This window comes from Lepidochelys olivacea, assembly GCF_965140295.1.
Source record: "Lepidochelys olivacea isolate rLepOli2 genome assembly, chromosome: 1".
Lineage (NCBI taxonomy): Eukaryota > Metazoa > Chordata > Testudines > Cheloniidae > Lepidochelys > Lepidochelys olivacea.
Window position 1 is genome coordinate 203,588,597 of NC_140411.1, and position 14,936 is coordinate 203,603,532.

At 41.1% G+C, this 14,936-nt stretch overlaps 1 protein-coding gene across 1 annotated transcript in view; it reads right to left on the minus strand.

Moving 5' to 3' along the window:
• Positions 1-14,936, minus strand: part of ZBTB20 (zinc finger and BTB domain containing 20) — a 608,278-nt gene that overhangs the window by 401,930 nt on the left and 191,412 nt on the right. The window contains exons 4-5 of the mRNA XM_084618031.1: positions 14,597-14,662; positions 14,167-14,242 (exon numbers count right to left, since the gene is read on the minus strand). The gene's annotated coding sequence lies outside the window, so the exon portion shown is untranslated. The remainder of the gene's footprint in view (positions 1-14,166; positions 14,243-14,596; positions 14,663-14,936) is intronic.

Here is a 14,936-nt window from a genome sequence, read left to right on the forward strand (position 1 = left end):
CTGCATACTACAAAGCTATTGTAAATGTTGCTTACAAACGTGAAATCTCCTTTATCACCCAAAAAATAATCCAGGATCAGGTCACCATCATGTAGATAAAATGAGTAACAGCTGCTCCATAGACCATGCTGAGACTCTATTTGCCAAGTCAGAAGATGATCCTACTTATTGTGAACAGTCAGGACTTCCCCAAGATGAATTGCTTAATGATGAGAATGACAATAAAGCAATGAAGAATTAAGGGTGTGGAGCCAGTCCCATTTGAATAGTGTCTCAGATGAAAACAGAGTGTCCAAAATAAAGGCAGCTTCATCCAAGCTTCTCTAGATTTGGGGGTGGTTTGGAATCTGAACCCACACCAAGTACTGAATTTTACAGTTGACTGAAAATGTTGTAATTATTTTCCTAGTCTCCCCAGGAAGTGGTAGAAGCCCACTTTAACAGCTAAAATTACACTGGATTTAGCTATGGAAAGTATACTGTAAGGAACAACCATACTTAGGGGGGAGGGATAGCTCAGTGGTTTGAGCATTGGCCTGCTAAATTTAGGGTTGTGAGTTCAATCCTTGAGGGGGCCATTTAGGGATCTGGGGCAAAAGTTGGGGATGGGTCCTGCTTTGAGCAGGGGGTTAGACTAGATGACCTCCTGAGGTCCCTTCCAACCCTGATATTCTATGCTCTGCAGGGTTGATTTATTTACAAGTCTCGAGAGTACCCAATGAGACAATACCTAACAGTGTTTATTGCAATGAAATACCTATGTCCAGTAATAACTATCCACAACATAGACAGCTCTGTGCCATTTCCTGCCCCCCATCACTCACAGCAAAAACTCAGTTTGCTATTGGACCACATCAGGTCAGCAAAAAGCCAGGTGACCACCTAAATGTTTCCACTTTAGTCCCAGAGGAGGGGTAGTGAGAATGAGATATGACCTTTATGTATATACATGGCACCTAGATACAAGAATGTTGGGTACGTTAGAAATTGAGACAGAGATGCATCTTTCATTGTTTTGTAAAGAGCATAAGTTTTGGCTGTTGTAGGACCACAACAAGGAGCAAATTCCAGAGCTGAAGATCCTCCACTCTTTCTGTCTCCAGGAGTTTAAACCTGGGGCAACCCATCAGTCCTTCCAGGTGACCTAACAGGCCCCTTCTCCCTCTGTCTGCTCTGATCTACTGTGTATATAGATTTGCCATGCACTTCTACTTACACAGTTTGCTGGCTCATCACCCAAGGTGATTCCATTTTAACAGAGATTTAAGATAAGCCAAACTAAAAGGTCTTTACTTATTTTTGGTCCTGCAGCAAGAGCTACACTCAACAGTTACTGTGCCTACGTATATACATACATACCTATTTCCCAAAAATTCCTCCCCCTCCTTCCTCGACAACATCACTGGGTTTGTGGGTATGATGTATGAAGCAGAAATAAAGAAAAACAATTTATTTTCCTCTATACCAGTACAGATCTGCAGGGCAGAGAGGAGCAAAATCTTGTTTGGACTGGTAAATTGAACAAACATAACACAAGAGCCATGGAGGAAGCAATTATATGCAACACCAATTCCTGTAATTTTTATTAAGTTAGGTTTGGGTTAGAATTTTTGTTTGTTTTCTTTTTTCTGTTTCTGCTCCCTTCCACCCAATCAAAGACATACTATAACCTAGAACTGCTTACAAACAGGTTTCTGAGAATGCTTTGTGGCTTAAGCTTATACCCCATATTGGAAATGAATTAGAAACAATGGTCTCAGCTTTATACGAGTGGGAAGAAATGCAGGATCCAAACCTTCAAATATACAAGCAGGTAAAATTCCTACTGTAGTTAGTGGGGGCTTTACTCACACAAATATAACAAAACCATATATCCTTAACACATTTCCACCATCTCCCATTTAGTCCCGCCAAATTGGTGGTAGAATTTAGCTTTAAATACACACACCAGGTGAGTTGACATTAGGCTAATAAATTGAGAGTTTGAATTGTCCAGAATGTGCTCTGTTTATTTCACTAAACTTAACCAAATACAGACCATGGGCCCAATCCACAAGCCCTCAACATCCAAAAACCTCAGTGCATGAAGAGGGCTTGCAGACCTGCCCTCCATGGAAGTACCAGAGCAGAGCTGATCTGGGGATTGGACTGCATCAACTATAGAAAGAGAAAAGTTTTACCACTGATTTGAATGGGAGTCAAAGCAGAGCCACAGAGCTAGTACAGGACCAGTGTGTTTAAAATGCAGATAAAATTGACTAGTGCCTTGTCACTTCCCAAGAAGAGAGGATTGTTTTGCTGGAAAGATTAAATCAGACCAGGGAACACAGGAGACTCATAAAGTGGAAAGACAAAGAAGGGGGCCATGCTTTATAAGAAAAATAGTCTTATGCACCCTAAAAAACAAAAATTAGTTGATAGAGTCACAGAGCTTGGGCCAGGAGGGACCACTAAATCATCTATTCTGACCTGTATATCCCAGGCCTCTGACACCACCCAGCATCTGCACACTAAACCCAACAACCAAAATGAGACCAAAGTATTATGGCTCACAGGAGACTAGACTATTATATTTCACAGGCAGAGAAAGGAAGGGACTGAGGTGCACCACTGCTCAAGACCCCTGAAATGGCAGGAAAATGATAAAGTGAGATATACCCAGATAATTCTGGCAAGGGACTTGCCCTCACATGCTGCAGAGAAAGGTAACCCCTCCACCTCAAGGCCACTGTAAGTTTGACCTGGGGGAAAATTCCTCCTGAACCCCATATATGGTGATGTGACCAACCAGGACAAGGGCAGTCAGGCCTAGTGACTGAAACGAGAGTTCAGCATACTACTCAGGGTCCACGGGGGCAAAGTTCAGGAACGAGCTCAGGGTCAGTACTGGAGGGACAGAAGCTGAATGCCAGAGCCAGAGGATAACCCAGAGTCATAAGCCACAGGTGGAGCAGAGGATTGAAGCCAGAAGCCCAGGAGAACAGGGGCAGGGGCTGGGGCTGGAGCAGGTTTGGAATCAAGGCTGAACACAGAACAGGCTGGACATAGAGCAGTAGCAGGAACTGGAAGCATGCTGGATCAGGGCAGGAGCAGGAACTGGAAACAAGAGCAGGGCAAGTGCAGCTATGTGCATGATACGTGTTGACCAGCTGCTGATCTGCTCTTGGTGCCAGACTTATAAGAGGGGCTACTAAACCATCAGCCAGTCATGTGCTGTAACTACTCTGTCAGTTCCAAGGGAGTGCATCTGGGCTCACTGGTTGCCTAGCAGTGAAGTTAGTCAGGGAGCAGGCCAGCAGCTGGTCCTAGCTGGACTGGCCCCTGACAGCAATCTCTAAAGAGCCATTGGGCCAGGTTTCTCAGGGCAGGCCCAGTGGAAGGTCCACAGGAGGTCTGGGGCATGGATGTGTTCCACAGGTTCCCACGACTAAAGCCTCTTCTAACTGGCATCTAGGATCCCGATGTACTTGGTGAATGTGTGTGGCAAGGTCAGCAACCGTGGGCATTGGTGAAAGAAAGACTGCTCGGTGCCACCCCACGCAGAGTCCCATCTTCAACAATGGCTGTCCCTGATCTTTAGAGGAAGAAGATAAAAACCTCCCAGAAAATGATGGGAAAAAATATCCTAGCTTGATCCCTGCCAGTGGCCAGCTGAAACCCTGAAGCATGAACTTTAGAAACATATGACATAAACCAAGAGTGAACCCCAGGATTGTTCAAGCCTGCCCCCTACCATCACAAGCAATCCCATTATACAATCACACTCATACATTTTTCCATCTCTCTCTTAAAACTAATTATATTTTATTCCCCCACAACTCCTATAGGGAGGCTGTTCCAGAACCTCACCCCTCTGATAGTTAGAAACCTCCTTCTAATGTCCAGCCTGAATTTGTTCATGGCCAGTGTCATAAATATAAAGGGAAGGGTAAACCCCTTTGAAATCCCTCCTGGCCAGGGGAAAGCTCCTCTCACCTGTAAAGGGTTAAGAAGCTAAAGGTAACCTCGCTGGCACCTGACCAAAATGACCAATGAGGAGACAAGATACTTTCAAAAGCTGGGAGGAGGGAGAGAAACAAAGGGTCTGTGTGTCTGTCTATATGCTGGTCTTTACCGGGGATAGACCAGGAATGGAGTCTTAGAACTTTTAGTAAGTAATCTAGCTAGGTATGTGTTAGATTATGATTTCTTTAAATGGCAGAGAAAAGAATTGTGCTGAATAGAATAACTATTTCTGTCTGTGTATCTTTTTTGTAACTTAAAGTTTTGCCTAGAGGGGTTCTCTATGTTTTTGAATCTAATTACCCTGTAAGATATCTACCATCCTGATTTTACAGGGGGGATTTCTTTATTGCTATTTACTTCTATTTTTATTAAAAGTCTTCTTGTAAGAAAACTGAATGCTTTTTCATTGTTCTCAGATCCAAGGGTTTGGGTCGGTGGTCACCTATGCAAATTGGTGAGGCTTTTTATCCAACATTTCCCAGGAAAGGGGGAGTGCAAGTGTTGGGAGGATTGTTCATTGTTCTTAAGATCCAAGGGTCTGGGTCTGTAGTCACCTAGGCAAATTGGTGAGGCTTTTTACCAAACTTTGTCCAGGAAGTGGGGTGCAAGGTTTTGGGAAGTATTTTGGGGGGAAGGACGTGTCCAAACAGCTCTTTCCCAGTAACCAGTATTAGTTTGGTGGTGGTAGCGGCCAGTCCAAGGACAACGGGTGGAATATTTTGTACCTTGGGGAAGTTTTGACCTAAGCTGGTAAAGATAAGCTTAGGAGGTTTTTCATGCAGGTCCCCACATCTGTACCCTAGAGTTCAGAGTCGGGGAGGAACCTTGACAGCCAGTTTATATCCATTTGTTCTTCTGCCAGCATTGTCCTTTAGCTTAAATAGCGCTTCATCTTTCCTGGTATTTACTGCCCTAATGTATTTATAGAGATCAAGCATATCTCCTCTCAGCCTTCTTTTGGCAAGACTAAACGAGCAAAGCTCTTCCAGTCTCCTCTCATAAGATAGCCCCTCCATTCCCCTGATCATCCTAGGAGCTCTTCTCCTGGGCAAAAACACACATAGAGTTATCTATACATCACCTTTTTATAGTTAAAGGGCAAATGTAATTGTTCCAAGAAGTATTCCCTTTGAAATCTATAAAAGGACATCAAATATTTATCTTTACCCTGTAGATTCCTTTCCTCTACGTCAACTCAGGAAACGCCTGCATTTCCTCCTTTACCTTGAGGTTGACAGCACAAAAGAAAGTACAGTCAGTACCCTAGATCCAGTGGCATTGGAGTTCTGTTCAAGAAGTGACAACACCGTGGAGAATCTGCTCAGTTATACCAGTTGCTACAGCTGTCACGAACTCCCTCAACACTGCTCTCATGGTGCTAGCTCGTGCATGTGGAAGGAAGAGGGGAAGGCAACAGAGTCACTGCCATACCCCAAGTCCATCTAGATATGCTCCAAAATTAAAATGTATCTAAAATATAATTAAATATAATAATCATATAGAGAGCTGTGGCCATGAGAATCTGACAAAACAGGGCCATAAATAATACGTCTCACCAATAGCATACTTAGGCAATCTCAGATTTCCTGAGTTGCTGAAATGTAAATTCTAGAGGGGAATTTAAAAGGTGTTTTAGCTGCTGTTATACTAACAAAAAGTATAATTTACCATACAGCGTTGAAATTCTCCCAGATGCTACTGACTGCAATGGTAAGAATGTGTTTTCTGTGTCTTAATCTACTTACTAGCAAGAAATCCTGCCCAATGAAATATCTGTAGAACGTTAGCTCCCACTGAGAGACACCAGCATAATTTAGTTAATGGAAATATTGAAAGAGTGAGAAGTGGTTCTAAACATGACTTTGAGATGAGAGTAAGCCAAACAATGCAGAGCTGGATCTTGGTTTCAAACCTTCCCATTCCCCACCAATTTTCATATCTGTGGTTTTGGTTTGGCCCATTATAGAGATAACAGTCCATTATGAAATTTGGACCCAGTTCAGACTCTGAAATCTCCTGAAGTTCAGGGAGTGGCTGGAAGCAAGGATTTGGTTCAGGACTACTCATAACATACAGACTAGATGATCACAATGGTTTCTTCTGGCCTTTGAATCTATGAATCAACTATATCGTTGCGTGTCTAAGTTAATTACAACTCAAGACTGTCATATAGGTTCAACTGGAATTATTTAATCAAAGATTATCAATCAGAAATTAGTACAGCACTATATAGAATACAGAAAGAATAGATACATTAGCATCCTTTGATGTGATGATGATGATGTCTCTCCTTCACTGTACCTGGAGGGACGCAGCAGATTCATTCCCCAACTATGTTCCCATACCAGTGTCATTATATAGGGTTTCCAAACAAAGAGAACCTCTTTGCCAAAAAATCATGTTTTGATGTCATTTCTATACAGTCTCAGTTTACATGATTTAACTGTGAAGGCATGATTATTTACAGCTAAGAGGACTAGCAAAATAATGTATTTCAGTGGGTCTTTCTTCTCCCATAATTATTCTTCCTGATCTGCTGTGACAATTATCCCTCATCAGTTTCCCAGGTTTATATATGCTTATGTAAGCATTATATATATGAAGGGAATGGTTTCCCAGATTATCTGAAGAAGAAGAAGAAGAAGTAGTTTGGGAACCTTTGCACTACTCTACTCTCTAGGCAGGAGTGGTCTAATTCCAAATAGGGTCCAGATTCTCCCAGACATTGGCTCTCTGCCAAAAACAGTTCAGGCTTCTTTCCTCCTTTTCCCTCGAAGACAATCACTTCTCCCAGCTCATTTCCCTCCTGTAAACCTAGGTTGAACTCTTTTTCTTCCTCCCATGCACAAGTCCTTTACTCTTCCTAGAGCCCACTCCAGCAGGCAGCTGTTTGTCTTCAACCAACTGTGTGCTCTGCTGCCCCCTGTTATTCTGTATAATTTTTCACGTAGATCCTCTAGGAAGTTGGGTCCCAGAACCCAAGGATCCAAGGCTCACTTCCTAGTCTGCCTCTGGCACGGGTTTGGGGATGGCAGACTCTGAGCAGTGACAGTTCAAATGAAAACAAGCCCATTCCACAGACATCCTCCAGCCTCGACTCCCACATGGAAGGCACAGCACAACAGTAGCGGGAGGAGAAATTTCTCAAAAGCTCCACAGGGGGGTGACTATTAGCATTTTTTAGAGAAAGAATGAGAGTGAAAACAAAAGATTGTATTCTTGGTAAATAACACCAGAAGCTCTACTAAGCAGATAATGAAACAGGGAGTGCACGCTAGCGCTACTAGGAAAATGGACCAAATGGGAAACTGATCTTCTTCCATTTCTATTTTTCCCAAAGCCACAGGGAAGCTGCCTGCCACACATTATGAAAATGGTACTGGCACTTCTTACATTCAGGGCTTGCTCCTGCAGCCTTTATTCTCATTAATGAGTCCAGTGAAGCCTACACAAATGAGCCAGAGCTGCAGGATCATGACCTAAGAGGGCTCATTTTCAGCAAGGGTTTGCAGTAATTTGGCACAAAATTCCCATCATTGCTGCTGGGAAATACATGCCTAATTCCCTGAAAATGTGCTGCTGCTAAGAGTCACAGGACTCCTGATTACTTCTTGCCAGTCTTAAAGAGATTAGATAAGCTACTTCCACCTTATAAAAGGCTTTCATTATTCAAAATTTCCATGAGAACAGTATGTGGAACTGGAATGAGATGCTTAACAATATGTTATAGGCCTCTTTAAAAAAAAAAAGCCAACCATGGATACCAATTGGTTCAAAAGATTTGTTGATGCAGTTTCTGATTCAGGGATGCCATCAATATTACTGATATTGAAAACATCTTGCAAAGCCAGACCCTGTTCCAAAGGCCTTTAACAGCCTGCCAAGTGCTTTCCATTTCCATTTGTGCTTCCCCACTGGCACCTCCAGCAGGCTCAGTGATGGGCAGAGCTGCAGAAGCAACAGGTTGGGAGGAAGAAGTTGCTCCATTTAAATGGAGGATATGGGGAGCTCTGGGATGAGCACAAAGTATTCTGGAAGCAGACTTCTTCTGTCATTAGAAAATACAGCACTTCTTAAAGACACGTTCAATGAGAACATTTCCTGTCAGAGCTCACAAGACTAGGCAGAGTTTGTGTTGGCACCAGAACTGCTAATGTGTCAATGGTTGAACTCCCCAGAGAACTCTTAGGAAAAGGGAGAGGGTAACATTCTGATCCTCACTGCACCAGTGTAAATTACTGAGATTGATGGATTTACATTGGTGTAACTGAGATAAAAATCTGTCCCAGAGGTGATGTTATCTAAGGATGGGTGGTGGTGATGGAAGAGATACAGACACAGAAGACCAGATCATGTACTGGGGTGAGTCAGACCTACACCAGAGGAGGATCCTGCATAGAAGGTTCATGCATCTCACATATCTGAGGCTTTGACATTTCCAGGGATTTATTTAACTATCTCCAGTCTATTCTGCCAAATGCTGGCAACAATGTAAATCCAGAATAATCATACTGCTTTCAGTGGATTCACTCCTGATTTACACTAGTCTAGCTGCAGAATTTGGCTCTATGTGTTGAGAAGAAGAAATACATTTATAGCAAGGGCTGGCAAAAGCCAGCATGTTTGTGTCAACTCTTTTCTTTTTGTAAATTCTTATCTAATGGCATCTCTGGCTATAGATTAACTTTCCTTGCTCAATATTCTTTAGTCTTTCATCTCTCTTGAAGTGAGACCAGCAAATGCTTTGATAAGTGGAGTGAAAGATTGTCTCGTTTCACTGTAGCCTCTAAGTGTTGAAATGTTACAGTATTTTATAACTTATTAAAGCAATACTGCTCAGGAAATCGACACTGAAATCCCTGCACCTTCTAAAATGAATGAATCACGACCAATATCCCTACGCCTAATAGAGCAACTGTACACTAGAGAGCTATTTTCCTCTCTCTACCTAATGTAGCAAACACACCGCTAAAACAAAAGCTGCATGCTACAATATACTTTCTAAACTGTGAGTGCTCCAGCCTGCATTTTAAGTACAGCCTTAGAAAGGAACGCCAGATATCTAAAACAAAAAGTGAACATAAATGGACATAAATAACGTTCAGTCCTAACTGCTATCAGTTGACTTGCAGATGGTCTGATTAAAGCCAACCTGAGAGCAAACAAAAATATCTACTGCGTTATCAGAGTTCCAAGGCTATTGTACCCAAAATGGTCTCACTATTGTTCTTTTGAGGATGTTTAGCTGGAGATTCAAAGACAACAAAGAGTCAACCCGAAGTTGCATAATCTCCTGAGAAATTTTCTTTCTGTAGAAAAGGATTACCATAAACCCCGCTGCATATTTATTCTTTCGATCATCCGCTGTATTTTCACCTTTAAACTGTGACCATGTCCCATGTCAAAAGACCTAAAATAAGGTGATTTTTTAAGGAACAAACAAGTAACTTGGATTTTCTCATTTCATCTGAAGTTTAAGGACCAGATATCCCAGTGGCGTAAATCAGTGTAACTCCACCAAATTCAGTGAAACTGTGCGGATCATCATCATCGACAAATCTGGACCCAAAATATCTACACTAACACCCTCCCCATCTTTGTCTCAAAAACAGGGTTAAGAAGTTGTCAGCACCACACAGAGTATCGGTCCTTTACCTTCAAGGGGCCTTGCTGACAATATAACTGACCAAGGATAAAATTTTCAAAAGAGCATAAGTGAGTAAGCCTGAGTCCCATTTTCCAAAGTGCCAAATACTTAGGAGACTAAATTGAAATCCAATGGCACCTGGACTCTTAAGTCACTTATACACTTTTGAAACTGTACCCCAGGTCAGATGCTGCAGCAAAACACTTCTACCTTCTCAGCCAATCCAATGCTGGAGGCAAATTTTGCCTTGACTTACATCTATACCACAGCATTAACTTTGATGGGGTTGCAGGAATAAAAATCAGGGTAGAATTTATCCCCAGGAGTTTCTGGATTGATGCCTCATTGTGGGAGAAAGAGAAGGCAAAATTAATTCCTTTTGTTAGTGCTAATACAATTCTTCAGTGACAGCCCCAAGACATTGAGTTCTATTTGGGGCAGACAGAATCGCAAACAATTTTTGTATCCAAACGTCTTCTCCAGCAGACCCCTTTCTATCACAAATTTTCTGGCAAAAAGAGCTTAGCTTGCCATCACTCTGTGAGCAGTGTTGGAGCTGATGAGAGGAATAGGAGTTAGAGAACTGCTGGGGAAAACAAAACTTGTCTCAGACTTGCAACTCTGGTTAAAACAGTAAGTTACAATATTGGTGAGCAGATGCCCATGTCCCCCAAGCGCTATGATGTTCAATGTACTGTAAAGGAGAACCTGAAGGATACGTTAGGGTGGACTGTTTGTTGATTCAAAATATTTCCTTCTGTTAAAAGCACTCCTCTGATGGAAGAGGCCCTTCTTAGCCCTGACATCTTGACGCTACACATGCAGCATGCACTCTGGGATGCCTGCATTCCATGTCACATTGGCTTGGGTTCTGCCAGGTCGTTTCCTTATGCCTGCAAACTCAATTGAACTTATGAAAATTCAAACAGTCTTCTGTCTGTTTCATACATCATCAGCAAACATAATTAGTAGACAAAATGAATTTGTTCTTTGTAATTTGGAGGCTATGCAAATGTTTCTACTGTATAGTGCAGAGGAGGGGATAAAGTTTGGTAAGCAAGGTTAATGCAGCATGGAGGAAAGTATGGAGACAGACAAATAAAGAAAGAATGTTTGCAATAAAAATACTCAGTGAGGAGAGTGATATGGTACTTTTGCAAATTACAATTGGCCTTGATACCTTTGAGTGATGGAACAAAACAAACGCACAAGTGAGTTATGAAAGATCATCCCAGTGAGTGACTGTATCTCCACCCCAGGTGTTTTGTGCACACAAGGTGTTTGTTAATAATAACAATACTTAGCACTTCCAAGAGCTTCACAGACACTAACTAAATAATGTTCACATAGGTATGTCAGTATTAGCCACACTTTAAAATAGATATGAAAAGTGAGGTCCAGAGAGGTTAAGTGACTTGCTCAATGCCATGCGTGTCTGAATCAGGAAAAGAATACAGGATCTCTTGGCTATTAATCCTGTACTCAGACCACTAGGCTACATATTAGCTGAATTTTTTCAAGGCAGCACATACATTAAAAATGTACCTACTATATGCAATTCTTATAAGTCTTAGATAAGGGAAACATGGTTAAATTCCTAGACACTGCTTTGAAAATTTATCCCACACCCGTATATGTTTTGGACAATTTTAGCTTATATGTATAGTATCTTTCCCTTGTGCAAAGATCTGACTCTGATTATTGTTCATGTTAAAGGAAAGCAAATACTCACCTGGAGCAGAGATTATTCTGCATAAAGGGCTTGATCCTACTAGGTGCTAGCCCTGATACACTAAAGTAGTTAAGCATGTGCTTAACATTAAGTATGGGAGTAATCCCTCTGACTTCAGTGAATAAATGTACAACGATAAGTATACACTTAAATACATTGCTGGATTGGACCCAGAGTGCTCAGCACATTGCAGGCTCAATCACACAGTCACCTCCTCTGAATAGCATGTCGCACTACCTTTAGAAAGCCCCTTTTTCAGGTGACTATCAGGCAGATCCTCAGCTGCATAAATGGGCATAAACTCCATGGAAGTCAACAGCATATATGATTTGCACCAGCTGAGGAGATGGCTTACATTCTGAACAATCAGATGATGTAGGGACATCACAGCCTGGGAATGATCTCTCCAGACTCCAAATTTATTTTTTTTTAAAAATAGGTAGTTCTCTATTTACAGGAAAGCCATTTTCTGGGATTAATCTCATCCCAGATCTCAGAAATTAGCAGGCACTGTTCACAATGAACCTCAGTAAGAAACAACGCAAGACTTCAAAGCATCTTTTCTTCTATGGCTAATCACCATGCATTATAACTGTTTTGTGTTACTGACTACATGGACACTCAAATGTAACAGCAATATCCAGATTTCATTATTACGATTTGCATGCCCATCCATAAAAATCCTTCCACCATGCTCCTCACAGCATAAGAATCATAAAGTACAATGATCCTGGTATATTTCAGAGGTGGGGCTGTATGCTGAGGCTACAGAACCTAGGAGCATTTAGGAGTTTACAGGCAAGATACTTTTGAAAAATGAATGATGGAAGTAAGTTGGAGATAAGATAATGCATGCCATAAAGCAGAGGTCCAGCTATGATGGTTTGATAGAGCACAAGGAAGGATGGAATTGTGCTGAGTCAGGATCCTGTGTCCCATTCCCAACTCTAGGACTGATTCGCTCTGTGACCTGGAGCAAGTCATTTAACCTTTGTGCCTCAGTTTCCCCATCATTAAAATGAAGATATTAATGTTCTGTTTTTGCAGGTCTGTTCCACATTTACATTTAAAGTTGTTTTCCTCAACCACTGAGTCTCTGATCTGCTTACCAAGTGATATCGCCCAGCCCAGCTGGCAGTCAATCATCAGAGCCATATACTGCTAAATAGTATTTCGCCACACTGCTCCATCAAGGACCCTGTGACCACCTGTATCCCAAAGATCCAAAGAACCGGCCTTAATTCACTCTTAGATCTATTAAATTTTGGAAAGAAAATGTCTAATGCATTCGAAGCAAAATTCTCCTGATTATTATTTTATAATATACAGGGAATTACAAAAGGGCTTTTAGATTCAGTGTTCATACATTTCAAAGTCTTTCCCCCCAACCCATCCTCTCCGCCCCGCACAAAATGTTATATCATTGGTACCACTAAATCTACTAGTACCTTAAACCTAGGTCATAGGCTCAGAGTTACAGTGATGACCATGGTGGCCAGGGATACTGCTTGTGGTAGGAAGTTAAGAACTATGAGCAGAACATTTTAAACCCAACTCACTGGCCACAGTCTGCAGTTAATGCACAGTATTTAACAACACAATGGCATGCCCCTGCCAGTAATGTAAAAACGCAATGGATTAGTGCCAGAATGGCACAATCTGCCTCACTGACTCATGCCTGGCATTCCATTCCTGGAAGGGGTATTATGTACCCGCAGTATGCTGTACCCTTCAGCTAGTCTCCAAAGTAAATTCATTAGTGTTGAAAGGGGGTGAAAACCCCCTTATGTAACAGTTAAAACACTGAAACACTTTGTGCTATAAAACAAAGATATCACTTGGGAAGAATTCATAAACTTCTGGATTTCATTACCAAACTTACATTTTGATCTTAAATGAGAAAACAGATTGACTTTGCTTTGTAGTATTTCACAACCTTTTATTGCCCAACTAAAATCCCTTTTCCCCTATCATCTTTAAGATTTTGTTTTGTTTCTTTATTATTTTTAAACTCGGAGCATCTGAATCTTTTACACTGTCTGGTCATTCACTTGCCTGTTATTCATGCACTGAAATCCCAAGTATTAATTGTTCTCTCGAGTACATTGACAAAGCAGCTTCTAAATAAGAATAGACCAGAATGGATGTAGACTCTGACATGCATTTATGGACTAATGGGGCTCTTAGAGACAGCCTCATCTCTCGTTCGAAAACATAAGATATGCTATTTTGACTGTTTCCTAGCACAAGAGGAAACACACATACACACACACACACAGAAGAATTATGCATTTCTGATCACATCCAATGTCCTCAGGCAGATGACTCCTGTTGTGATGTCACCAGAAACTTTCTCTTTCTTTTGATTTTTCTTATAACAAAGGACAAAAATGTCCTATGACATCACAAAGGAGAATGAATTATATTTCTGATGCTATCAGGAATCTTCTGCTACTTTCCATTATCCCTGCACCAAAGTGCAGGAATCCTTGGTGACAGGATGACAGGAAATGTATGTCAATTGGGACAAAGCTACACACCATTCCTAATAAAATTCGAAACAGCCAGTGGAAAGAATTGGCAATTTGGGGTCTGACATAAAACCTGGCAAAGATCCAGCACAACTTCCTTTAAAAAAATAAATAAATGTCATTTAAACTTGTAAATCCCATCCAAGGGCACTCTGACCTTTATCCATGTCCAGTTACTGTGCTAACACTTTTATTGTGTGCACTGTTTCAGAGAAATACTGACAAAAGGTACCGGAAAAGCTTTTACTTACAGGAATGCAGTGCAGCTTAATCTTTTTGTTTTTAAGGTGCAGTGATTTCAGCATCTAAAATGTAACTTCAGGCAGTCTGAAAAGAAACAGGTTAAAATCTCTTTCAGTTATAATTGGTATTTCAGATTTAATTAAAAATTAAACTTTCATAATGTTTCACCATCCAAAGCAATGCATTATCAGTCAAGCGTGGCCTTTTTTTTTTTTTTTTTTTGGGTTAAAAAAGGCTCTTCCCAGAGTAGTCTGTAATGAAGAAAGGGCCGGGGGGGGGGGGGGGGAAGCAATTCACAAAAGCAAAATATGCCTCTGCATTAAAGGATCTCAGAATTACATGGAAAGAAACCTCCTGCCCCTTAATTTTAACAATCTACCTTCTAAAAGGAAAACCAGGCATAACAATTAAAAATGACAGAAAGACAACATCACATACCGATGAGTGTGGAAAAAATGTTAATCTCAGCCAAATAAGGAAACTGTTAGGACCAGAATGTACAAACTGAAAGAGAAAATATGATTTTAAATAATGTTAGCCAAATATATTTTTAAAATCCGTTTGACAACATGTAGTACTGTCAGACAATTGCACAGAGGGGAAAAGAAAGACAGGCAAATTTAGAAAGAAGAAATGCGTTGTGCAAGGTGTAAAAAGTACAGGGCTTCTATATCCTTTTGCTAAAGGATACAAAATAGCTGATTTGGTTGTGAAGTTTTTTTATCTTGTAAAATCAATGCCCTTTTACTGTGAAAAACAGTAGACTACGAACTGATAG